We start from the raw sequence: 25,152 nt of genomic DNA, 5'->3' as shown, positions 1-25,152 counted from the left end.
AGAGCTAAATATCCTCTAGTCTAGACCTTGGCTTAAAAGGTAAAGGGACCCCTGACCATTAGGTCACGGACAACTCTGGGGTTGCGGCGCTCATCTCGCTTTATTGGCTGAAGGAGCCGGCGTACAGCTTCCGGGTCATGTGGCCAGCATGACTAAGCCGCTTCTGGTGAACCAGAGCAGTGCACAGAAATGTCGTTTACTTTCCCGCTGGAGTGGTACCTATTTATCTACTTGCACTTTGACGTGCTTTCAAACTGCTAGGTTGGCAGGAGCAGGGACCTAACCCCGTCGCGGGGATTCGAACCACAACCTTCTGATCGGCAAGTCCTAGGCTCTGTGGTTTAACCCACAGCGCCACCCGTGTCCCTGAGACCTTGGCTTAGGAAGGGCTTAATCATCACAGAACACAAAGCTTTCATTATATTTACTCCCCTGCCCAGTAAGCCTGCTTTTCTAGCTCCACAACCTCCTTCTGAATCCATAGATAACAAAGGTCCCCTTACCTTGGTCCCCATTATTCCTCATATCACACTCACAACCTTTCCCACTCTTTTGCTAGTCTCTCCTACATCTTATAGCAGCTGCTGGAGCTTGGGTGTCCTGGCACCTTGCCCACAGATATTTCCTCAATGCCAAAATCATGTTCTAATGAATCAACATCAGAACCAAACTTTGCAGAATTTCCATTCCAGTCCCATATAGGCTGTATGTACGTAGAGCTCCCTCCTCAGGGACATGAATCCTGATCAACCAGGAGTGCAATCAGTGCATGAGTTGGTATCTGGGGGTGAAGGTAGCCAATTGGGTATTGAATGCCTGACCAGGTCTATCGTGAGACACTTTTTGTTTCATGTTTGTATGACACATATATGACTCAACAGAATGAAATGCATAGCAAACATATTAAAAAAGATGCTTAATAAGATACAGTACTAATCAATAAGGAACTTAGTGCAAGCTGCCCTGCAAAAGGTTCAAAAGGTGAGATATATAAACTCTTCGAATGAATCCATAAAATAAAAGTAAGTTTTGCCCTCCAACCAGACTAAAAGTTAATACTTTGATTTTAACCAAACCTGTAAAATATCTCAGTCCGATAGCATCTAAAAGTGTTCTTTCATCATCTCTCAAACATTTCCCTAGTAGGATCATTCATATCTGTATCTAGACACATATATGTAATTCTCCCATATGTATGTGAAAAAAAGTCAGTATTAACTGTCTAATTTTGCCTTGGAGGCATTATTATGTCTTAATCCAAACTACCTCACAGGGTTTTTGTATGGATAAAGTAGGATACACTCATGAAGGAAGGTCCAAGGCATATCATTTTCTGAGTCAAATATGGTGCCTGTCGCATTCTATATGTACAAAAGCAAATCAGATTGGCAACTGAATCCTACATAAACTATGCTGATGGGGTGGCATCCTCCACTGTACTGGAGGCACCTGTCTTCCAAGAGAGCAGAATGACCAAGGGATTTAGGAGGAACAACCTGGCAGCTAGCTGCCACTGTTGTCCTACTGCCTTCCCACAAACTGTTGCCTGAGGCAGTTGTCTCACTTTGCCTAATAGTAGGGGCCAGCCCCAAAGTTCATATCCACTGTCATGAGCTCCATGAGAGAAGAGCAGAACAGCAATGAGACAAACAAAAAACCTTAGACTTATGTCTGGCTGGCCTATGGTATCAATGATTTTCATTAGAAAATATCCCCCAAGGCAAACATGGTAAGATGAAAAAACAGCAAAGGCACCAGTGCCTTTATGAAGACGAACTGAAATGCCACAGGATTATGGTAAGTTTTCAATTTCATTACAATTTTTCATCAGGCAAGATGTTACACAAAAGCAGGGGCTTTGTGGTGGTGGGGGAATGAGAAAAAGAAAACCGGGTGAGTAACACTTTTTAAAACATGCAAAAAAACCCAGATTCCTTCCAAATCCCACCCCCCACATTATTTTTACTTTGCCCTTTGTATCTTCCAAGCCTTGAAGTAATTTATCAATGCTAGATAGTTACTCCTTATTGGTCCCTGAAAACTGCCACTGGCTAATGCCCTAATCCCCCCATCGCCATTTAAACGTTTATTACAAAGGATTTAACTTGCAAATATTGACATTTAGAAGCTTTCCTCACAGCTTTCTATTTTATTTCAGAGAGAGGAATCATATGGCTGCTTATTATAACGTCACACAGTTATGTTAGGTTATGTTGTTCTCTAAAAGAAGCCTCCCATTGATTTTGCTGTCTTAAACTCAGCATGGTAAATAATTGGCAACAGTGGTGAAACGCCTGGGCTTAATTTATTTCTATAAGCATCCCAGACTCTTAATAAGTATGGGATTAATATTTTATCTTTAATTGAACTTGTTTCTTTCTTTTCATGTTTGCCAACATGATATGCTGAATGAGAAGTTTGTTTTAACATTGTTCTAAACTATGGAACACTTTTGAACTTCAAGGTCAAATAAATGTGTTCATGCTACCAACTGTGATTTGTACTTCGACGGAAGGCACAAAACATAGTTGAACTGCTCAGGGTAAAGAAGGTTTGGCAATATAAGATGCCTAGATAGGATATCACCAAGGAACTGTATGTAAGCTATTTTCTTTTTGAGCTTTTCGAAGGAAGAATGCAGAATAGAGAGTGTGTGTTTGACGACAAATTCTTGGTCTAATCCATATTGATTTTAAACAAGATTACAATATTTTGCTTTCTTTCACTTTTTGAAAAAGGAAAAAACAGTTCTGGAAGACCTGTAAGATTGTAATTACCTCTAGATGCATAGATTATTTCAACCACCACGAACCATTTTGCTTATTTCTGTGATTATAAATTGCTTTAAACTATTTTTAATATTGTGTTTTAACGTTGCAATCTGCCCTGGGATCTTAGGGTTAAGGGCACGTAAATAATAACAACAACGTCACCATATGAATATAAACAGCCTGTTTAAAATATACAATATAATTAGTGAAAACACTGGGTGGATCTAGAAATAGGTCAAAAGTGCTATAAATAAGTCAGAAGTTAATTTGTTACAACAAAAGGGGGGGAAAGCCTATGTAAAAATCATTAGAAACTATTTTTTGCTCTCTGGTACCATCTGGTGTTGGATGTTTATAACACATTCAAAATGTATTACAGTATTTTGACGACTGTAACTGAGCCCACCATGTATTATTTCTTAAAGCTATATGAGAAAAACTCATGCAGACAGGTTTACTATCACAATGGAATGGTCAATATCAAGGGTGTATATCACCTTTTGATGAAGCCCACACACTCTGGATGCATCTGGATCACCTCCAAGGTAAAGTGGGCTGATCCCAAAGCTTCAGACCAGCTTCAGTGCATGGTTTTCAATTACAATTTGGTAAGCCAAAAAGTAAAATTATTTTGAACGTCCCACAGAAAAGCTAAGATATTTATCACCAGGCACAGAGGAGGAGAGGAAGGGGGTATACTTTTGTCACTTTAAATGGAGAATGACTTGACTATTGTAGCTCCTTTGGGAGCAACATTGAAGTAACATCATAAACTGTTCATTGTTTCTCACTGTTCTTTGCAAGCTGACTCTCTGAAAAGAAGTAACATCTAACAACTTTGTGGAGTTATCACTGGTTGTATTTTGCTTTTGTGACCTAACCGTTTATTCCTTTCCATACCAATCCCATCTCTTGTAGTCCTTTTTTTTTTTTGTAAGATCGCACTCACTGTTGTTTGTCTGCCTTGCGTGTTATTATTACTAGGTAAATCATTTCCCTTCTCTAGCAGCATTTAATTTCATTTCAGTGTTATTTGTAAGTCTGCGTTTGACTGATTGTCTGTGAACATAATATAGTAGCTGTCTGTCTCTGTCTCTGTCTCTGTGTTTTGTGCTGTGCGTCTTCACTGTGTGACTGTCAATTGTGCAGAAAACAAAGAAGACTCAAACTGTTTTTCATTCATCAAAACTCATTAAAACCTACAGTGTGTAGAGCCTTCACTTATCCTTCTGTAATTTTGCAAGGCAAGAAGCTTACCTAGGGATTACTTCTTGCTGCTCTGCATGTTAGGGCATCCTTTTCTGGAACACACATACACTACCCTTAAAGACTCTCTACCAAAACACCTTGCATTTTTGTCTGAAATCTGGTAGGCTTCAGCACCTCTGAAAAAGATTCCATGCCTGTAACTTTCATCCCTTTCTCTCTCTGTTTGTGGACTACTGGGCAAAGGTAAGGTGTACACCCTTTCATCTTCCCACTTTTGCCTCTGGTCTCACCTATTTGCTTTATATTTAAATTTCTATATATTGCTCCCTCACAAAATATGAAGGCAGTGCACAGCACTATAAAAACATTTTAAAAAATAAACAAACAAAATAAAAGCAGTGCAGTACTATGACTGGCATGCAGCCCCACAGACAATTTTCCATAAAGGAATGTGGTCCTTGGGTTGAAAACCATTCCCCATACTAGGTTAGAGGCCGGACAATGATTTGGTTGCCTTAGTAGTTGATGACGTTTGTGTCATGAATTCTGCTCATATTGACCCAGAGCAGACTCCAACGTGTAGTTAGCAGAGACAAAACTTAAAACACGTTGTAGGATTCCCCCAAAATAGACCAGAGGCAAATTAGCTTTATCCAACAGAGTTTATTGAAGACAAATGAGCTTATCAGTCACAAATCCTTACATCTTCAGGATTGGCACAGTTCATAAGAAATCCAGTTGCAGCAGACTTAACTTGCAATAGGACTGAAACCTTAATACTAAGCATACTATATACAGAACACCACACCAGAGGGAAAGAGAGACAGAAAGTGAAACTCAGGCTCCTTGACAGAAAGAGATAACAGAACCAATCAGCTGTTCAGCTTCTCTGAAAGAATAACCAAAACATTAGGAATCTTCTGCCTGTTTCTAGGCAGAATAGAAGCTTGCTTGTTAGCTAGAAACTTCCATCTTGTATCACACAGAGAAGCTTCCAGAACCCTCTTGAATTAATCAGAATAGGAAAGATCTCTACACTTTAGACCAATACATTTTGCATCACAAAATGCAAACTGACACTTTGGTGGGATTGGACAAAGGAAGTGTACCCTGTTCACACTTCTGGACCTCTCAGTGGCTTCTGATACCACCAACCATGAGATCACTCTGGACTGGCTGCTGCGATGCGACTGTTGAACTGGTTCCAGTCCTTCTTGGAGGAGTCGTTTCAGAAGATGGAGCTGGGGTGGCCATTAGCCTATGGTGTCCCAAAGGGTGGTTCTGTTCCATCCACTGTGTGTGCTGTTTAGCATCTACATGGAACTGCTGGTGGAGGCTGTCCAGGTCTTTGGTGTCATCAGTATTCAGACAACATCCAATTCTGTCTCACTGTCATAAAGAAAACTGCTGATGTTCTGATACAATTTCTGGACTAGTTGAGACTGGGCTAATTGGAACTTAATCCACCTAAGACAGAGGTGTTCCTGGCTAGTAAAAAGGCAAATCAGAGAATAGGAGTTCAACTGGCACTGCATTTGAAGAATGTTTGGGAAGTGCAACTGGTTCAGAATACTACAGCCAGGCTATGGGAGCAAGTGGCTCCAGGGTTAAAACAGTTACAGCTGCACTTGCTGCATGCCCAGCTCCAAGCAGAATTCCATGCACTGGTTATTATCTATAAAGCCCCAGATGACTTAGGAGAAGGCTACCTGAAGGGCTGCCTGCCATGTAAACTTGCTTGAACATTAAGATCTTCAAGGAGGCCTGGGTCTCTCTTCTGTCAGCTTCTGAAGTGTTTGGTAGGAACCCAAAAAAAGGTCATTTGCAGTCACTGCACACAGACTTTGGAACTCCTTGCCAAGGGAGCCACGTTTAGACCCCTCATTGATGCCCTTTTGGCTGCAGGTGAAAACCTTTTCATTTAAGTACATGCTTGTCCTACTTAGCAGATTTGTTCTTCTCTGCTCCTGTTCACTGATCCAGCCAGTCAGTCCTGTGCTCTTCCATGACACTCCATTTCATTCTCCTTTCAACTCAGTTTTGAGTAACCTCACTCAATCAGCCAGAATTTGTGGCCACTGAATATACGTAGTTCACATTGAGCTGCTTCCTCCCCGCCAAATAATTTGTACTTCTGCAAATGTTGGCATCTCCCAAGTCTGCTGATACCTCTACTCTTGCATGTGGGTGGTGCCATTTTAGCAACATCACTAAGTGACTGAATTTTAGAAACAGAAGGGATGGCTGAAATGGAACTATACCTTTACAGACTTTTATTTAGATTTGGTTTCCTTCTCAGCAGCCAGCTCTCAGGCAGAGTTGTTAGTTTGAACAGTGGGGAACAAATTACCCCTTTATAAGAAATAAAAAACAGTCTTCTAGAAAACACAATTTGAATGCCCTGATGAATGAAGAGCCCTGTTTTCAGCTCAAATTACACTGGCTACTTTTAAAAAGACTTCCCTCCTTAAGTAAGGGGCTGTTATTCTGTGTGGTTGTGTTGTTGTTGTTTTGGTATGACACTATTGAGATTATCCCTTCTTTTCTGCAGTGGTAGTGGTGAAGCACTTATTGTCATTTCTATCAAATAATAAAGCTAAACTTGTACCACATAGACCTCATTGCAGTCCTGTTTTATGTTGTTTGATAGAACCATGCCACGAGGGCAGACGCTTCTGTGTATGTGCTATGCATCCCATGATACCCACCCACTTCTGGTTAAATCTGTGCCAGTGCTGCATTCTGCCACCAGGTTAACACCACTTTGTGACTGCATCTTTCTGAAGCTCAAAGTGAATGGAGCAGGATCTTGTGACACAGCTCAAACATAATGTAAAATCAGCAAAACATTGTTATCGTTATCATCATCATCATCAACATGACACATGGATCCATTTAGGGCAGGTATTTCCCATCTCCACCAATGACTGCTAATACCCAAAGGCCTAATACTGTATTAGTTGTTACTTAAAACCCAGCATGATTGTCATTGGTCAAACTTGAGAGGAGTGGGTATTCCATAACTAGGGGCACTATTATAACAACAACACCCTCTCATGTGCTGCCACATAATGAATGCTCAATCAGTGTTAAGAAGGCTTTGTAACAATCTATTACTGCCGCCATTAGTAGTTTCCTGAAAAGTCAAACTATCTGTTTCTTCCCTCATCAAACCCAAGGTCATGTACATGTGATTCTCACATGACCACCCATCAAGGCAGTGACCAGACCCAGTCCTGTTCAGCTTCAGCAAGATGCTCCTTCTGGCTGTGCCCTGGGATCTAACTAGTTTCCTGTCAAGATAGTATGGACTCCTGGCGGAAGAAGAGGAGTGTGGGGGGAGTGCACTGCCCCTGGCAGTGTGATCCTGGTGGGGTGCCATCGCGGCTGCCACCCACCCGCACTGGGAGCCATGCCCCCAGGATGTGCGCAAGCCCCCCCACCTGCTCTCCACCCCCCCCCCAGTGCTGGAGTATGAAGCTCCGCCACTGTATGGACTTCCAGCCTCAGTCACTGACACATAGTTCTTCCAAAAGCAGCATCTACCTTTGGGTCTCTCCAGAGAAGAAATCACAGTGCCAAGCCCTCTGGGAGCTCTGTTCTATTATGATCAATCCTCCAACTGGGCACTTTACCAACTCATTTCACTTCTCACTGTGTGCTGGCATTTCAAACCTAGATCTCCTGAGGTGAAGAATTAGCTCCTCTAATCTTTTGCGCCCCTGGAAAAGGGAATGGATCCCTTTTTTGAAAGACAAAGCAAACATCACGATTCTTTGCTAGATGAGAACATAGCAGTGACCACAATGCATTTCAATTGCTCTGTACTCTGCTCTGCCTATCTCTCCTTCTTAAGAGTTATTATAGTAAAACACCGTGACTAACAGCAAAAGCTTTGTCATTGTTTTCTGCTCTAGACCCACAGTTATGATTAAGTGCACTCCACTCACTCCTTGCTACTCCAGGCACAAGTTTAGCTTATGAAAATGAAGATGTCTTCTTTACTTATACATACATCATCATTAATAGCCAGGCAACAGGGGCGGGGGGGCGGGGGAGAGAACCCACAAACACCAAGGTTGTGACGCCAGCCATGACCACAGAGAAAATTTATCAAGTTGGGCAGAATTAGAACAGGATTTTTCCAAACATTGTAGCACCCTGAAAGAGGTTTCGGTCATAAAACAGATTGGGGAACCCTCTGGATTTTGCAAAGAGCAGCCTTCTAATATCTTTAGTTATGAATGGTTTTGCTCAGAATGTAAGCTCTACTGTAGTTAGGACTAGAGGATACAATGGAGAAACAGCATAGCAAAGCTATGATGACCTTACACACAAGACATATGTTAGTGTTTCATAAGAATAAGGTTATTGGACTAGGTCTCAGGAAAATTATGCCAATGTGGTGCAGTAGCTAAAACACTAGCTTTGGATGTAAGAAACAAGTCTCTAGTTTGCTACATTTTTCAGCCTTATGCAGCTCATAGGGCTCTTTCTTGGCATTTTTGGAGTTAAGATCATTGGAATATGCCCCAAGTTAACACCCACCTGTTCCAGAGGGTAGAAGGAGGCTATAATATGTGTTCCTCATCTGAATCTGAGAGTGCAGACACAAGGTAAATTGACAAGAGACAAGCTGGATTTGGATGTAAGAAGATGCCTTTGGATTTTCAAGCTAATATTATTTTGCAGCTAGTAATGGCACTCTGTGTGCTTGTTCCTGCACCCTATGATTTGTAGGCTGTTGTCTTTGAAAACCCATGCACATGCACACACGCACAAACAAACACACACACAAAATTACAAGAAATGTAAGTCTTCAGTCTTTTCTCTTCCTAACATAAGACGTATCCTGTACTACATAAGGAGCAACATTCTTGTTTCAATAAAATGTGAGAGCAAGTTCCTGGTATAGTCATAACCAACTCAAATGGGTAAGATGTGGAGCACATAAACATTAACTTCAAAATATGCATTGCCCTATGATAGAGAAAGCACAATGAGATGTCGTATTTGTCACCCCACTTAAATATTTGGGATTTTGAAATTCAGGAAATGCTAGAAGGATTGTAAACATGAGCAGGTGAGCAAGGTGCAATTTTTATTTTGCCTGCAAATTGTCTCCGTTGTGGGCCCAGCTTTAAAACATGCCATAGTTGGGTAAGTACTGGGCGCCCCAGAGAGCTCATACTTGCCCCACTTCATCACCACCATCATTATTGTTGTTGTTATTATTACTATTATTATTACAATTTTAAAGGACTTAGCACTGAGGGAAGTGTTGGGTTGCAGTGGCTGCTATCTCATCACCCCAAATGCATCCTTAGTTTCCCCTCTGCCTCAAAGTAGCATCCTTTGGCAAAATATTGATGGTTGGAAGCATATGGTGGCCACTGCAGCTGCCCAGCTTGGCACTTCTCCACTCAGTGCCATGCCAACAATAAGAGAAAAGTGGGGCCAGCATCACAGTCTCAGGAACAGAGGAAGCTGCCTTATCCTTAATCAAACCAACAGTCCATCTAGCTCAGGCAGGGTTTCAGACAGAGGGATTTCCCTACCTCAGTGTAGATGGTGGGGATTGAAACTGGGACCTCTTGCATGCAAAGCAGATTTTCTTCCACTGAGTTACAGCTATAACCTCACTGGAAGGGGCTGGAAGATACACTTTGAGAGGCCTCTTCAGACCTGCTCAATTGGTGAGACAGCTCACTTGTTAGATAGAAACTGTGGGGCAGCAACCTGTAGTCTTAAACAAGGCAGAAAGTGTCATTAGAAGGTGTGATCACCAACTTCGATGGTGTGAGGGTCAAGTGGCCATAAATCCCTTGGTTTTCATTCAAGCCTTCATCCTTGCAGTGTAATTCACCTTGAACTTGGCTGCCCTTAATACAGTTTCTGCAGTCCTTCTGGACACCACTCAAACTACCCAAAAAAACAGATGTTGCTTTGTGGGACAGAAAAACCTCACTTTCTTGTACCACCTAAGTTCCAGGCATCAGCCAGCCAAGTGTGATGTCATTTAGAACTGTTGCTACTTCCAGTCCAAAAGGAGAACGCTTGGTGACCTTTCTGCCAATAAAGTTGAAAATCCATTTCCACAGCAGTGAGATTCAGTTTTATTACCAAATGCAGTTCTCCATGATGAATTATAATTCAAATCTACTTCCCAGCCTTAAGAACAAGAACTGAAATGTGAAGGTTTCTAGCGGTAATAACAAACCACCCACAAACACCACAGATTCTCTATCTTTATCCCAATACTTTATGCTGTAACAATTGCATCACAAAGTAACAAGCAATCGTCTTTCACAATGGAGTTATTTCCCGGATAGTCATTAATATGAAGAAGCGATTCAGAAGATAGCTTGTTTTCCTCATTGTGCAAGTGGACTTCAATTTGGGCTTGCCCTGTGTCATAGGATCCAGTCCTTGAAAAGCATTTTTAAACATGCATAAATAGCATATTAAAAAATACAACCCACAGTGATCCCTTCCCTTCTCGCTTTCTCTTCAAACAGGCTTTATCCTCACTGTTTGCTCTGTCTGCAGCATTCAGCTTGTACGACTTTGGGGCAGAGACCATCCTTCCATGTCCTGCACACCGCCCAGCATATGTGCAGTGCAAACCAGATATAAAGTAATGCAAGGAAAGCTGAATTTTCGATGTGTACCAGGTTTAGGAGCACAAGTCCATTAAAAAGCACAGGGAACAATTTACCTGGCACAGCAAATGCGTGACTACTATCCATTTCAAAGGATTTCATCAGGACCCCTGCGTTAAGCCCTTTGCAGTGAATGAAGGCTGCGTAGGAGTAACACGCGGTGTATTGTGGGGACAGTATGAATCAGTACCGTGAAGAAATGCACTTATGGGATAAAGGTTCTTTTTTCCCTTCATGCCTCTAAGTGATAACGTAGTGAAATGATCTTGAAGGAATGTGCTGAATGCATGAAAGTAATTGCTCATGCACCATGACCGTGTCTTTCACAGATGCATTATTTTATTATTCAAGGGGATAAGGCTCTGTGATAAGGCAGGTAGTTAGCACGAGTCCTGTCAGAAGAGTGCATCCATGTAATGGAGAATAGTAAAATCAGCTAGTGGCTGGACTGTGATACATTTACCAGGGCTGGGCTCCATAAGCTCAAGCCTATTTCTTTCAGGGGTGTAGTGATCAATTCTGAAGTGCAGGTGTTCTTTGTGACAACCTGCAAGGCTGTGCCACTTCTAAGACTATGCCACAAAAATGAATTTTTGACCAATACAGATATTTTGGTTTCAGTTGCAAGACACTTGAAGAAACCCCATATCTCTGGAATTTTTCAAGATAAAAGTGGCAATTTAGCCTTAGTCATGCCTGCTAATGCAACCTACCACTTCCTTTGCTTTGCTGCTTAGCTTATTTTGGCGGACTTCTCTCCCTGAGAAAAGCTTATTTATCCGGCATGAAGAGGATTGGCAAATCACGACGCAGGAGATGATGTCATCCCTGCTGTGAGATAAGAGGCTGTGCTTGGTCCCTGACCATCCCTGCTCTACTACACCACTGAACACAACCCTGGAAAAGGTGGAGCATGAGAAGGATAGCAGCTTTGTGGGGAGGGGGAGAGAGAGAGCACAGAAATCAGGAAGTTTGTACAGCAACCAGTGAGATACACAGCTATGGCTCCCAAACAAGAGGGAGGTCCCAAAATTGTTCTGGTTATTACTGGGAGGAAGCAGCCAATTTAATTGGGGGAAATCACCTGATCATTCTAGTGCAGGTGCATGGTTATGAATGCATGAAGGCCTCAGCTAATGCCATCAGCTTACACAAGCTATTGGAGGTCTCAGCACAGGAACAATGTGGCTAGAATGTGCCACCTTAGCCACTGCTCAGGAATGGCTACTAGTACACCAGTACACTCACCCAGCTCCTTGCCACCACCCACCCAGTCTTGGTGGATTGAGTGGCTGACAGCCAGTGTGGTATAGTGGGAGACTAGGATTCATATCCCCACTCAGCCATAAAGTTCACCAGGTGACCTTGGGACAGTCCTTACCTCTTATTCTAAAATGATTGGGAAAGAGGAGAAGTATGTACATAATCTTAAACAAGGAAAAGGTGGGCTATACAGTGGTACCTCGGGTTACATATGCTTCAGGTTACAGACTCCGCTAACCCAGAAATAGTACCTTGGGTTAAGAACTTTGCTTCAGGATGAGAACAGAAATCGCACAGCGGTGGCAGCAGGAGGCCCCATTAGCTAAAGTGGTGCTTCAGGTTAAGAACAGTTTCAGGTTAAGAACGGACCTCCGGAACGAATTAAGTACTTAACCCAAGGTACCACTGTATATGCAAATAATAATAATAGTAATAATAATAATAATAGATTCTTAGTTGAGGTTGGAGATCAGGCTGCGTGAAGACTGCACAGCCTATTTGCAACACTTGCAAGTACAAAATGTGTGGCAACTGGCTGGCTTCAGACATATCGTTAACTGATTTGATGTTTCCGTCCTTCTTTGGAGATGCAAAATAAAATGTGAAGGGCCTATTTCTCTAGGGGTACTAATGAACCTGCCGAGATGAAAACATAAAATACTCCTGCTTCCAGCAGACTCAGACTGCTGTTTGTAAACATATATACCTATTGCTTCTTACAGGGGCGATTGATTTGTTTTTATGCAGAAGCCAATTCACATTGTCAACGTTAGGCTTCCAGACAAGTTATAGATCCAAATCGTTCTTACAGAGAAAGATTTAAAAGCTGGGAGTAGAAGGTACTAACAATTCCGAAGGTGTAAATGACGGTCCATTAATAAGGCTCAGACAATGAGCTAGTCACGTAGCACGTAGGAACGATGTCAAATCTTCATGTTTTGAGTAGAATTCAGCCAGATGTTTACCTTGAATAACCCTGTATCCCAACAGGACATCCAGCTTGGATAAGGAAATACTCTGTCTTACGGAGGAATCAGGGTTTTTGTAAAACAGTGTTATAAGTCACCCACAATGAAGTGGATAGGGAGTAGATACTGTATGCACTGGGCAGGAAACATTATGTCATTATGTTCACATCCAGGCTTTTGGTTTGATTTCTGTGACAAACCATGAATGATAGGACAAAAACAAACAATGGCTTCTGCTCATGGTTCTGCCCATGATCAAACATAGCATCAACACTATGGATTACTTACTCACCAGGGCAGCATGAGCCGAGAAAGAAGAAATGGGGAACTTTTGAGCAGCATGTACCAACCCGCTGTTCATTCACATTAAACCATAGTTTATTTTGACTATGGTTTAATGTGATGTGTGAACCAGGTCATTGCATTTTCCTGAAGAAGTCTTTATTCTTTAGCCTCAGAATGCTACCTGACCTACTTCCCAGGGTTCTTAGGAGGGCAAGAAAAGGGAAACATTGCAAAGCACTTTGCAGATGAGAAGTGTTATATAAATGTGATAAAACAGCAGCAGACGTATATTGCAGCCATGGCATAAGGGTTTATATTGATGACCTTCACATTTCTGCCGGTTCTTCAATTCTATGATTCTTTATAAGCCACCACCCAAGAGAAAATACCAGGTCTGAGAAAACACTATTAGAAAAAATATTCCCCAAAGAGAATGAAACTTATTTGCTGATAAAAAGAATAAGAAAGCATTTTTCCAACCTTTGCCGATAAGAAATGTTTTTTTTAAGGGGATTAACAGAAGTCCATTCTATTGCAGGCATTTTTCATTCCTCACCATTTATTGACTTATGGCTGAGGATTTCCCCTCATCTTGAAGAATATCATTGCAAGGAACAGACAATACAGAGGAAAGTGTAGGGGGAGCCATTAAATGCTATGTTCATCTCTTTGGCCTCTCACTCATTCACTCAGTTAACACCATATGTGCTTTAATTATGACAAATATCTAACTAGTTCAGAGGGTTCCAAAATCATTGAGATGAGCCAGAGGCATTCTGAAGGGGTGCAAAAAGGTTGAGGTTGAAAAGCAACTAGGTAGGAGATTAGCAGGAGGTTTTCATTAGGTAAATCTAAGTTGGGTGATAATGGAAAGAAGGATGGAGAGGAGACAAGACTCTGCCAGAACACAAACAGCCCCCATTATGAATTCTGTGCACCATCTCCTTCAGTTCTATAATATTTCATTCATTGATTTTATTGTCAAATGAAAAGGCGCTTGTTCCAAGTGGCATTTAGTGAGACAGATGGGGGAGAGACTCAGACTTCATTACTTGGAGTTTGCACACTGGATAATGTTGGTATTATATGGGCAGAAGGCAACAGGGTGCAAAAAGTCTACATGCCTTGACATCGACAGAGCCTCTGCGGTTCACTTCCCAGCAGATGAAGAGCTCCTTCTCCTTCCCTGCCCTCCTTAGGAGACCTACTGCAAATGTCCCTCTTAGTATGGGTCCTCAAATTATAATTGAAAAGACTGCAAGAGAAAAATTTCAGCGGCACATTTTCTGCACATGTAGTGTAATGCTTTCCAGATTGCATAAGGCTCTCTACAAACCTAGTGGCATGGGTGTTATCCCACATTGCTGGTACATGTGTGGTGTGCGGTATGCCTGTGAAAACAATTTCAAATGTATGGATGGGGCCAATGACATGGGTTTATCCCATGCCTTCAGGAGGGAGAGTGCCAAGGTGAGAAACATGCACAGCTTAAAGCAACTGCTGTCTGAATAGAGTATATGGTGTTGCTAGTACCCTATCTAGGGGAGTGGTGAGTCATCCATATTCCACAATGAGGAACTCATCAGTCTTGCAGCCGTGAGTGTTGGAAGGATGCAGCACAAAGGGAAAAATGGGTTGCAATCAGCACTCAGAAGTTTAAACTGACATGCCCCTCCCCAACAAAGACAACATTCCACTTGTGAAGTTTATTAAAAAGCCATATAGCTAATGCACCACTATGAGGAAGAAGAGAGATTTCTGAATTAGATAGCAATGTGATTAGCATGTTAACTAAGCACATAAAGGAAGCGCTTTATGGAGCGCCCTGATTTCACAGGAGCCAACCAGATGCCTCTAATGAAGACCAGAAGCGGGGCATGGAGGCAACACCGCTGTCCTACTGTGCTCCGCAGTGCACAGTTAGTATTCAGTGACATACTATCTTTGAATGTAGCTATCATGACAAACAGCTACTGACAGCCATGTCCTCCATGAATGCCTCCACCTATATTGCTACTACTATATATACTATATTGTTCCTACTCAGATCTCAGGATGAGACCCTCTTGGTTGAGGAAATACACCTTGAATCAACCAGGGGGAGGCATTTCTCTGCCACGGTGCCTAGTTTATGGAGCAATCTCTTCCCGCCAAGGAATACGGCAGGCACCAACCTTGTTGAGTTTTTGGTGCCTTCTTAAAAACATTTATTAATCCAGGCCTCTGGGAATTACAGATAACTGGGTTTAGTTACTGTTCTAGTTACTGAACTAATTTGTATTTATTTTGATGTTTTGAATTGGTTTGAAGTCACTGAATTATCTTTTAAGGTTGTAAACCACCTTAGAATTGCTATGGTCAGTGGTGTGTGTGCTTATACAGGTTCTTCAACCCTCTGATAATTTTGGTTGTACTTTTTGACACTTTTTCCAACTCAACAATTTTTTTTGGAGTTGCACTAGCTAGACCCAAATGTAGTCACAATGCCAATTTGCATAAAGCCATTACAATACTGCAAATTGTATCTACAGTTCCTTTCCTAATTATATCTAGCATAAAATTTGCCTTTTTTTCGCAGCTACCACATGCAGAGTTGACATTTTCATTGAACTATACACCCGACCCCAAGATTTCTTTTCTGGCTAGTTATCACTGCTTCAGATGTGAAGTTAGGGATTTTAGCCCTAACATGCATCATTTCCCACATATTGAACCTTATTTGCCATTTTGTTACACTTTTATTCTTTGCAGTCTGACTTGAATAATTTTGGGAGATTGTAAACGTGGGCTCCCCACTGCTCACTGCTCAGCTTAACAACAGATCGTTGATGAAGATGTGAAGTAGTACCAGTTCCAGTACAGAACCTTGAGGAGCCCAATTCTTGCTCCTCTCATTTGTCTTCCCCTCTGTTTCTTGCCATGTAACCAGTTATTAATCCACAAGAAGACCCGCCCTCTTATTTCAGATTTACTCGGGAATCTTTATCAAAAGTGTTTGAGAAATTCCAGCATATACTTTCATCCAGTCTTATTCACATTCTTGTTGAATTCTCAAACTTCTAAAAGTTTGGTGAAACATGACTTAAACATTGCACAGGCCATGCTGATATTCTTAATATCACAGTTTATCCAGAGCTAATATTTATCTAATCTGCCCAGAATTTCCTGGACCTATCCAATATATTTTTTTTTAATTAAAAAAAAAGTGTTGTGTTGACTACTTCCCATTCTTCTGATAGAGGCCAGTTTAGGGACAAGGTGCATATTTTGACTACAAGTCTAACAACCTCAACTGCACATTTCCATTCTTTCAAAATTCTGGAACCTGGATACAGTTTTTGCAAATAAAAAAAACTTAATAGGAGAGAGCTACTTTATCAATTAATCCTCTCTTTCTGTACTAATGCATGCAATGGAAGCAGAATTCCCCTTTATAGTGCAGTAAAACCATTTTTATGGGTGTTCTAGCCATCTCATATCTTGATGTATTTTTTAATAAAAATGTATAAGAACAAAAAGTCAAGTGAGCATAAATCTCTCTTTGCTTACTATGACAGAGAAACCCTTTTTGGATATATTTTAATACGCAAGCTTTCTATAAATTATAACTTGTCTTAAGATTTACATGAAAGCAAGATAGTCAGGCTGCAATCCTATGCCTACTTACCTAGGATTAAGCCCCATTGAACACCACCAGATTTACTTCTAAGTAGATACAGATGAGCCTCAGGGTCCCTTCCAACTCTACATTTCTATGATTATATGATTTCTAGGATTGCATAGTTTTCAGAAAACAATCAGTGCATCCCTGAAGTCTAATTCCTACATCATTTTTATATGACAAATTCAGCATGATTTGAGTAAACTTTCATTGATTTCATGAAGGAAGTAGCACTGGCTTCCTCCAAACTATAGTTTGCATTTTGGGAGCCAGTCCAAGTGAAAAACATGTGCCCCTTTCCGCTCCCTGTAGCAATTTTCCTCATCTCAGCACTAGCCACAGTTTCATGTGCACTGTTATAAACTATGGTTAGAACAAAACACAGGTCTGATTTTTATTTTTATTCTACTTTGGTTTGCAACATACTTAAAACATGGTTTCTGTCTCTGGTTCATGAAAGAACTATGAGTTGTGTAGGTGCAATGCAAAACCACAGTTAATGATGGGAAAATGTTCCGGAGGACAGAAGGGGAGAGAAGAGTATATTGCCAATGTTCCATGTGCACTAGGACATTTTTACATGTGTTTTCTCACTCTCAAGGCAGACTATAAAACTAAACAGTTGAGAAGAAATTCACACACTATTTTCTTGAAAGCCAAAAATGACTGCTACAGCAATTCGACTTTTAACTTGGAATTTTACAAAAAATGTAAGAAATTGAGAAGAGTCCTGCTAGGCCCATTTGCACCACCATTCTGTTCCCACAGGGGCCAACCAGATGCTTATGGGAAACCCACAAGTAGGCACTACCTCGCTGTTCCATGGCAACTGGTAATCAGAGGCATATTGCCTCTGATATGGTATAATATATTATACAGCCATCATGTCTATTGAAAGACAAACCAAGCACTAATGCTGCATATTAGCTTATTGACCTTAGCTACCACCTTGGAAAAAACCTCAAGGACCTGGATCTATAATTCCCTGGTCCTATTAATTAACAAGCACATAACACAAGGTTTATATTCATGGACCATATACAGAGGCAAACTGGACAAAAAAAAAGAGAGATACAAAGAACAAAAGCACTGGATCTGTGGCAGCCTGGACAGTCATCTTGATGAAGGTAGTTAAGAAGATTAATGTATACTCTAAACTCAACTCCCCCAGCTGGCTAGCACTCAATAATTTTAGAAGACAACATCAGAGCCTTCATTTCAAGGTGATAGAAAATTCTGATGATGAAAGAGGCGGCTGAAAACTTACTTTTAATTAAAGAGCAAGCAGGCTGGAACTCCCCTGTGCCTTTGCAGGATGCAAAAGCATTTAGGCTATAGTAGTGGGACATGATTATTTATTTAGTTGGTTTTATTAACTTAGCAAATAAAAAAGATCCAATCAATAGGGTTCCTTCACAAGATCCCTAATAATACAAGGCTATTACTCACCAACATAATGAGAAAATAAAAGAAATGAGATTAGGGACAAGAAAGAGCACAATTAGGTAGACAGATATGCAGCTAGAAGGCAAGGGTGTAATAACCCACAGAATGAACGGGATGGATGGGCAAGAGTGCCCAAATACCTTGTAAAAGATTATGTCGAGTGGGTGGGGAAACACAAACGGCAGGCAAACGGCAGGGTGCTCATCAATGGTTCCTCTTCATCCTGGAGAAGAGTGACTAGTGGGGTGCCACAGGGTTCTGTCTTGGGCCCAGTCTTATTCAACATCTTTATCAATGACTTGGATGATGGACTCAAGGGCATCCTGATCAAATTTGCAGATGACACCAAACTGGGAGGGGTGGCTAACACCCCAGAGGACAGGATCACACTTCAAAATGACCTTGACAGATTAGAGAACTGGGCCAAAATAAACAAGATGAATTTTAACAGGGAGAAATGTAAGGTATTGCACTTGGGCAAAAAAAATGAGAGGCACAAATACAAGATGGGTGACACCTGGCTTGAGAGCAGTACATGTGAAAAGGATCTAGGAGTCTTGGTTGACCACAAACTTGACATGAGCCAACAGTGTGACACGGCAGCTAAAAAAGCCAATGCAATTCTGGGCTGCATCAATAGGAGTATAGCATCTAGATCAAGGGAAGTAATAGTGCCACTGTATTCTGCTCTGGTCAGACCTCACCTGGAGTACTGTGTCCAGTTCTGGGCACCACAGTTCAAGAAGGACACTGACAAACTGGAACGTGTCCAGACGAGGGCAACCAAAATGGTCAAAGGCCTGGAAACGATGCCTTATGAGGAACGGCTAAGGGAGCTGGGCATGTTTAGCCTGGAGAAGAGGAGGTTAAGGGGTGATATGATAGCCATGTTCAAATATATAAAAGGATGTTACATAGAGGAGGGAGAAAGGTTGTTTTCTGCTGCTCCAGAGAAGCGGACACGGAGCAATGGTTCCAAACTACAAGAAAGAAGATTCCACCTAAACATTAGGAAGAACTTCCTGACAATAAGAGCTGTTCGACAGTGGAATTTGCTGCCAAGGAGTGTGGTGGAGTCTCCTTCTTTGGAGGTCTTTAAGCAGAGGCTTGACAACCATATGTCAGGAGTGCTCTGATGGTGTTTCCTGCTTGGCAGGGGGTTGGACTCAATGGCCCTTGTGGTCTCTTCCAACTCTATGATTCTATGAATGAGTAGTCAAGGTAAGAAATAAGAGGAGAGATGAATGGAAAGTAACAGAGAAGACAAATTATAGAAGAGGGAAAACACAAAACAGTGTAAAACAGGGAGATGATCAGATGGACTACCTACAGGGCAGTGTGGTGCATGGCAGCATGTGTTTAGTTTAGCAGGGAGCAGGGAGCATCTAGCTCAGTAAATCTGGTCTCATGTTGTAAAAGTATAAGGAGTTACAAGCAACAAGGCAAAAAAATTATTTCTTTACAGGGCTCCGTGTGGCCTCAGAAAAGCCTCCATTGCCAATGGAGAATTGCAGTTCACCATCATCATGATCAGCCATGAAATTCTGCTGACTTCCTTTGTCCTTCCTCTGCTGCTACGAGTCAGCAATAGCAATATTATGGTAATGGCAGAGGAATTCATGCATACAGGCCTCCTTTCACTTTCTGTTGAGGAACTGAGAATCCCATAGGCACAGGAGGTCAGAAATTATGTCTAATAAAGTTTATGTCAGATGCAGCCCTCGTACAACTGACCTTTATTTTGTCCCTGTGTAGGGAAAATGAGGGGTGGGTGATGTCAGCTGTGATCTCTGACATCTCATTTTAGATTGAACACTCATGTTTCTGGCCAATTCATTACTTTTGCACAGAGTAACTGATTTTTAGAAATAATTACTTTTACCTGTTATATCACTATATTATTATATTATATTATATTATATTATATTATATTATTGAAAGGAACAAAACCCTTTGGTTTGAAAATGGGGAATTCTTGTTTCCCTGCATCATTGATTATATTACTAGAGTTATTTGTATGTGTGTGTTTAATATACCGTATATATCATAGAATTGTAGAGTTGGAAGGGACCCTGAGGGTCATCTAGTCCAAACCCTTACAATGCTGGAATCCTGCCCACAGCTGTCCCTGGCTGGGCTCGAACCACCAACCTTCTGGTTAACAGCATTTTTATATATTCTTGAAATATGTAGGTTTTTGCCATTAAAATATGAAGGTACCCAATATGAGCCTCTAGATCTTAAAGACTGTCCTGAAACTCTCTGTCCTGTTACATGGAGTCTTTTAGTCTTAAATTCCGAAGGACTCTTTTTGTTCGCTTTATTTTTCACCCAAGTAAAAGTGAAAGGATTAAGGTCTAAGAAGACAGAAACCATCATGCAATTTGGGCACAACCTGACAGCAACTGATAACGTGAGTTCTTAAAGGGTAATGAAGTCCTGATGGTTGTTGCCCTTTGAGAATGAGTGTCGGTAATCGCTGCCAAGCGTTGGAATTTCTGAAACAAGAGACAGTATTTGCTTTGACCTGCTTGAATGTTGCTAAGTATACACTTTTAGAAAATTTATCCCCTTTCCTATGTTTATGGCATTATGTTCTCTGCTGTTCCCTTCTTTTGGCCCACTATTATATGGTTACAGACTAATGTATTATGAGTGCTGGTGTAGTAAGCTCTGTGTACGGTGGTTGGACTAAATGTTCTTCACCCCTATGATTCAAGGATTCTACAAAACCCCCAAAATATATTAGATTGTTTCTTGGCACACAGTTTGTGGAAATTGGTATATATTCAGCCAGAAAGCAATATGGGTAAGAAAAGGGAAAGACACAGACACAGCAGTTACCAGAGTATTAGCTAAGAAGGTTTCCTTTATTCCTCTCCACAGCTTGAACAACTAACACTAGTCCTCCCCCGCTGTTTCAGAAGCCTGAACAAGCCCATCAATCATACAGCAGAGGTTTAATGTGGAAAACAGTCCATTAAAGACTCAGATAAGGCTACTAAACACATTTCATTAATCACACCACAATCTAGATCTGAACCCACACCTTCCAAGGCCTAGGAGGTTTATAATGGTAGCTGTGTGCTTATCTTCAACAGTTATCACTGAATGAAGAATTCTTGGGCAGCACCATGGGGTTATTTTCCTTATCTGTTCAAGAGAACTAGACAGGCCTCTGAGCACCTGCATTCTGTGTACTGGATTACTAGAGAGTCGCACAAAGCATTATTGGTTTACCAGGTTCAAGGGTGTTCTATACAGGGAACCAAGCTATAAGGAAAATATCAGATAGCACAAGCTCTAACTGTTCAACTCTCACTGAATAACAAACACACAATTCCACACTTATCCCCCAATTTATTTTGTCCCTTTAAGCCTATATATTTCCTCCCAAACATTCTCCATCCTTGTTTTGTGGTGGCTAACATCCTCATCAATACACTGTGCAGGATGCAAAATGGTGACCAAGGTGCCAAAACAATTGTTGCCTGCAGTGGCAGCAGCAACCACCATCAACATCTACTTAGGAGGCAAGAAAAGAAAAATGTTTAACTTCACCCCTAAGAAAGTGTTGGATAGTTACTCCTCCCATTGGAGAAATTGTCTCCCCATTTTTTTTCTGCACACAAATATGGTGACAAATTTCCAGTGGCCATTTGCTCACAGCTCTAGTTTCAATGTTTCAGTCTCTTTAAATGTAAGTGTGTGAGAGTGCAGGAGAAGCAAGACAGAGCATGAGCCTAACTTTGGGGAAACTGACGAGGGCAGGTGCATTTCTTCAGCCACCATTGCTCTAAATAAGCTGCTTTTGGAGGTGCATATGGGTGAGGGTGCCAGTATTTCCAAATTACGGAGCTCCAGCACTGGATACGATCACTCCTACATGTCCTCTCCTACCTTGAGAACTTGCTCAGTTCCATGGATGATCAGAGAGAGCTGGGGGTGATGAAACAGACCGGGAGGTGATTACAGTACTAGTGACAAAATGTCACTCTGACTAAATACATGAGAGCCCTAACTTATTCTACTCTGTGGCAGCCAGGGTAGCAAAGAAGCAACACTTCATCACTCCCATTACATCTTGGGTGAGATGTCCAGCAATACCTTCTGAGGGGGTAAGTACTGGCTGGGACTGCTCTCAACTGGCCCTTATTTTGCTGAGCAGGGATTTTTGGAAGTATGCTGTAATATGTTTACTAAGTATATAGAGGAAAATATTGCTTTCATTTGACTTGAATTGGATTGTCACTAAGTATGCAGGCCAGTTAAGATCCCTAGAGCACTCTCTACTCCTATACTATGGGATTATTTCAATTGTCACAGCTTTTCCATTGTTGCAGCCTGAGGGTGTGCTCATCGTGAAAACCAAATGTGGGAGCCCTAAGATGGCAGGAACAACAAGAAGGTGGCCCGATATGCTCCTTTATTGATCTGATCCTGTGTTTGTTTTCAGGAGGGGAGTTGGGATTGACCCTCATAGCAGTAGTCTGCTCCCATCAAGCATTGGCTAAGATGCACCATGGGATTTTTCCACCAATAGATCAGCTGAAGCATGGGAAATTCTTAATAAGAAGCTAAAAGTAAATAGCATCTCCCTTTCCCTACATTATCCTTTTTAATGAATTGTTGGGCTTTAGTATTTATCAGCTGTTTCCCAGCCCATAACCAAGGAGAGCCAGCAAGCCCTTTCCTTCCTGCTGAGTAATTGGCAGGTTAAGGTAGTTACATGCCAAACATATCTGTTTAACCCCTGCTGACCCAGCATGCCTCTCTGCAGCTGATACACAGATGGCATGTTTTCTTTCTAGGAAACAAGGTGGGGAGGCACACTTTCAACTTGATTCTTTTCCTAAACACAGCTGGGCATGCAGCCGCACTGCCAAAGTAGCTCCTGGATACCCAGCATTTAAATCTACTTGAAAATATCACAGCTCAACTTAATGCATTGCAGGCAGCCTGGTCACAAGAGGCTTTAAATTAAAACAGAATTCAAGGAAGTGAGCGTAGGCCATAAGCACAGCATAAGTACAAAAGGAGGATTAACTTTGAATTTAGTGGCACTGATGAAAAGGATCTTGAGATTGTGGCAGGAAGCAAAATAAACTTGGAGGAAGGTATTAGTCCCGCCATATCCCAACTAGTTATCATTTTACTCAGAATTGTCCTTTAGCAAGACAGACACATTTTCCATGCTGAGGATAAGAACTTGAGGTTAAAAACAGCCAAGCCTAAATTCCAAAACAAACACCAACTGCAGGGTGACACCCGCCATGGGAATAGTTTGTGCATTGTTACTTGCATCTAGAACAGGAAATTAGCTACATTTCTACAGCCCAAATGTGACTTCAAATTTGAAGTGAGGCAAAGAGCCCTCAAATGTGTTCCCAACCAATTCTGATCACAGCTGTGTGTCTCTAGTGTGAATCTGTAGAATTCTCGTCTCTGTACCCAAGGTCACAAAAATCAGCAAAATTTGGGTTTGCTGACATGCCAAGCTAGAGGTCAGAAAAATCATTTCCTAACTTAGAGCTCCCCAAGTTCCTGTAACTTATGGGGAAATAGAAATAATACATTCACTTAGGGAGCCTTGCTATTTAATGCATGTCTTGTTCCAACACCTCCAACTCTTGCTCAGGTCTAGCTAAGAAAAGGAACTAGTTTCATAGAACCAAAAGATTTCCTGCTATATTTATGCCCAATAATGCGCAGAGAACTCTGACCTCAGCATACAATTTCATGAGCATGCTGTGTCTTGTGGCAAAGGTTGAAAATGCACCTTAGAATTGGAAGAATGAAATTGTTTTAAGATGAATTCAGTGTGCTTCATCTGTGCTGACCACTTAATACAAGTCAATGCAGTAGATATAGAAGAAAGCCCACAGCCTGTGTGTGTGTGTTCACACCACCCTTTGTTTTACAAATCTCACAGATCTGTAACATAATGAATAATGATATGTGTTGACCAAGCTATAATGATGTCCTATGGAAATCAAGTAAACTCAGGGCAGCTGCCTGGCAGTTTCACTTCTATTATAAACTTCTAGCTTGTTGCAATGCAAAAGGTGATTAAGATTGCACTAGTTTGGGATTTTGCCATGGCAGACCAAAGGCCTTTGGTATTAGTGCACAATCTCTATTCTCATCACACCTACTATTCTTATGCTGCATACATTTTGTCTGATAGCCATTGATGACATAGTAGCACAAAGCATGTTGTAGCCCTAGTAAAATGTCACATGGTTGGGGAACCATGTGTTGAGATTCTTATAGTCCAGGGGGTTGAACTAAATGACTCTTGGGGTCCCTTCCAACTCTACAATTCTATGATTCTAAGTTGTGATTTTAACAATGACAGAGCAGGACCTTATCACTAATTCCTATGCATTTTTCTATCAGTGCAGCATCTCACACAATTAAGCCATCATCAATATCTGAACTGGAACTATCCATTCTTTACTTGAAATTGATTAGGCATCATTTATTAACTATTTAAGAAAATTTTCTATTTTGTGTAAAGTCCAGTTCTTATGATCAAAATATTGATCAAAGCATTCTTCCACATCAATGTGGTTAGTATTTCTTTTCCATGTACCACTACATGGCAAAATCCTAGCACACAAGGAGTCCCCTTGAAAATGTGTTTCCCTTGACAGAATACAAACTACTTTTGACAATATGGCAGCCTCTGCAAATGAGATATTTAGAGTGCTAGTCTATGCATGTCTGTCTATACAAATTGAAGTCCCACTTAATTCAGTAACATTTACCTCCAAGTAGGTATGTGTAGGATTTCAGCCTGTTGCGGCTACGAAAACAGGGAGACCTAGTAAGCCATAATACCCTGCTAGTTTGCTGTGCCTCATTAGGTGGGTCTGAAGTTGTGG

General features: G+C 41.3%; 1 protein-coding gene across 1 annotated transcript in view; it reads right to left on the bottom strand.

Annotated features, from left to right (window-relative positions):
* Window positions 1-25,152, bottom strand: part of LARGE1 (LARGE xylosyl- and glucuronyltransferase 1) — a 313,681-nt gene that overhangs the window by 81,159 nt on the left and 207,370 nt on the right. The window lies entirely within an intron of this gene.

The sequence above is a fragment of the Podarcis melisellensis genome, assembly GCF_964234715.1.
Source record: "Podarcis melisellensis genome assembly, chromosome: 10".
In the NCBI taxonomy this organism is placed as follows: domain Eukaryota; kingdom Metazoa; phylum Chordata; class Lepidosauria; order Squamata; family Lacertidae; genus Podarcis; species Podarcis melisellensis.
Note: the sequence above shows the minus strand (reverse complement) of the source record. Positions and strands in the feature narration are given on the sequence as shown.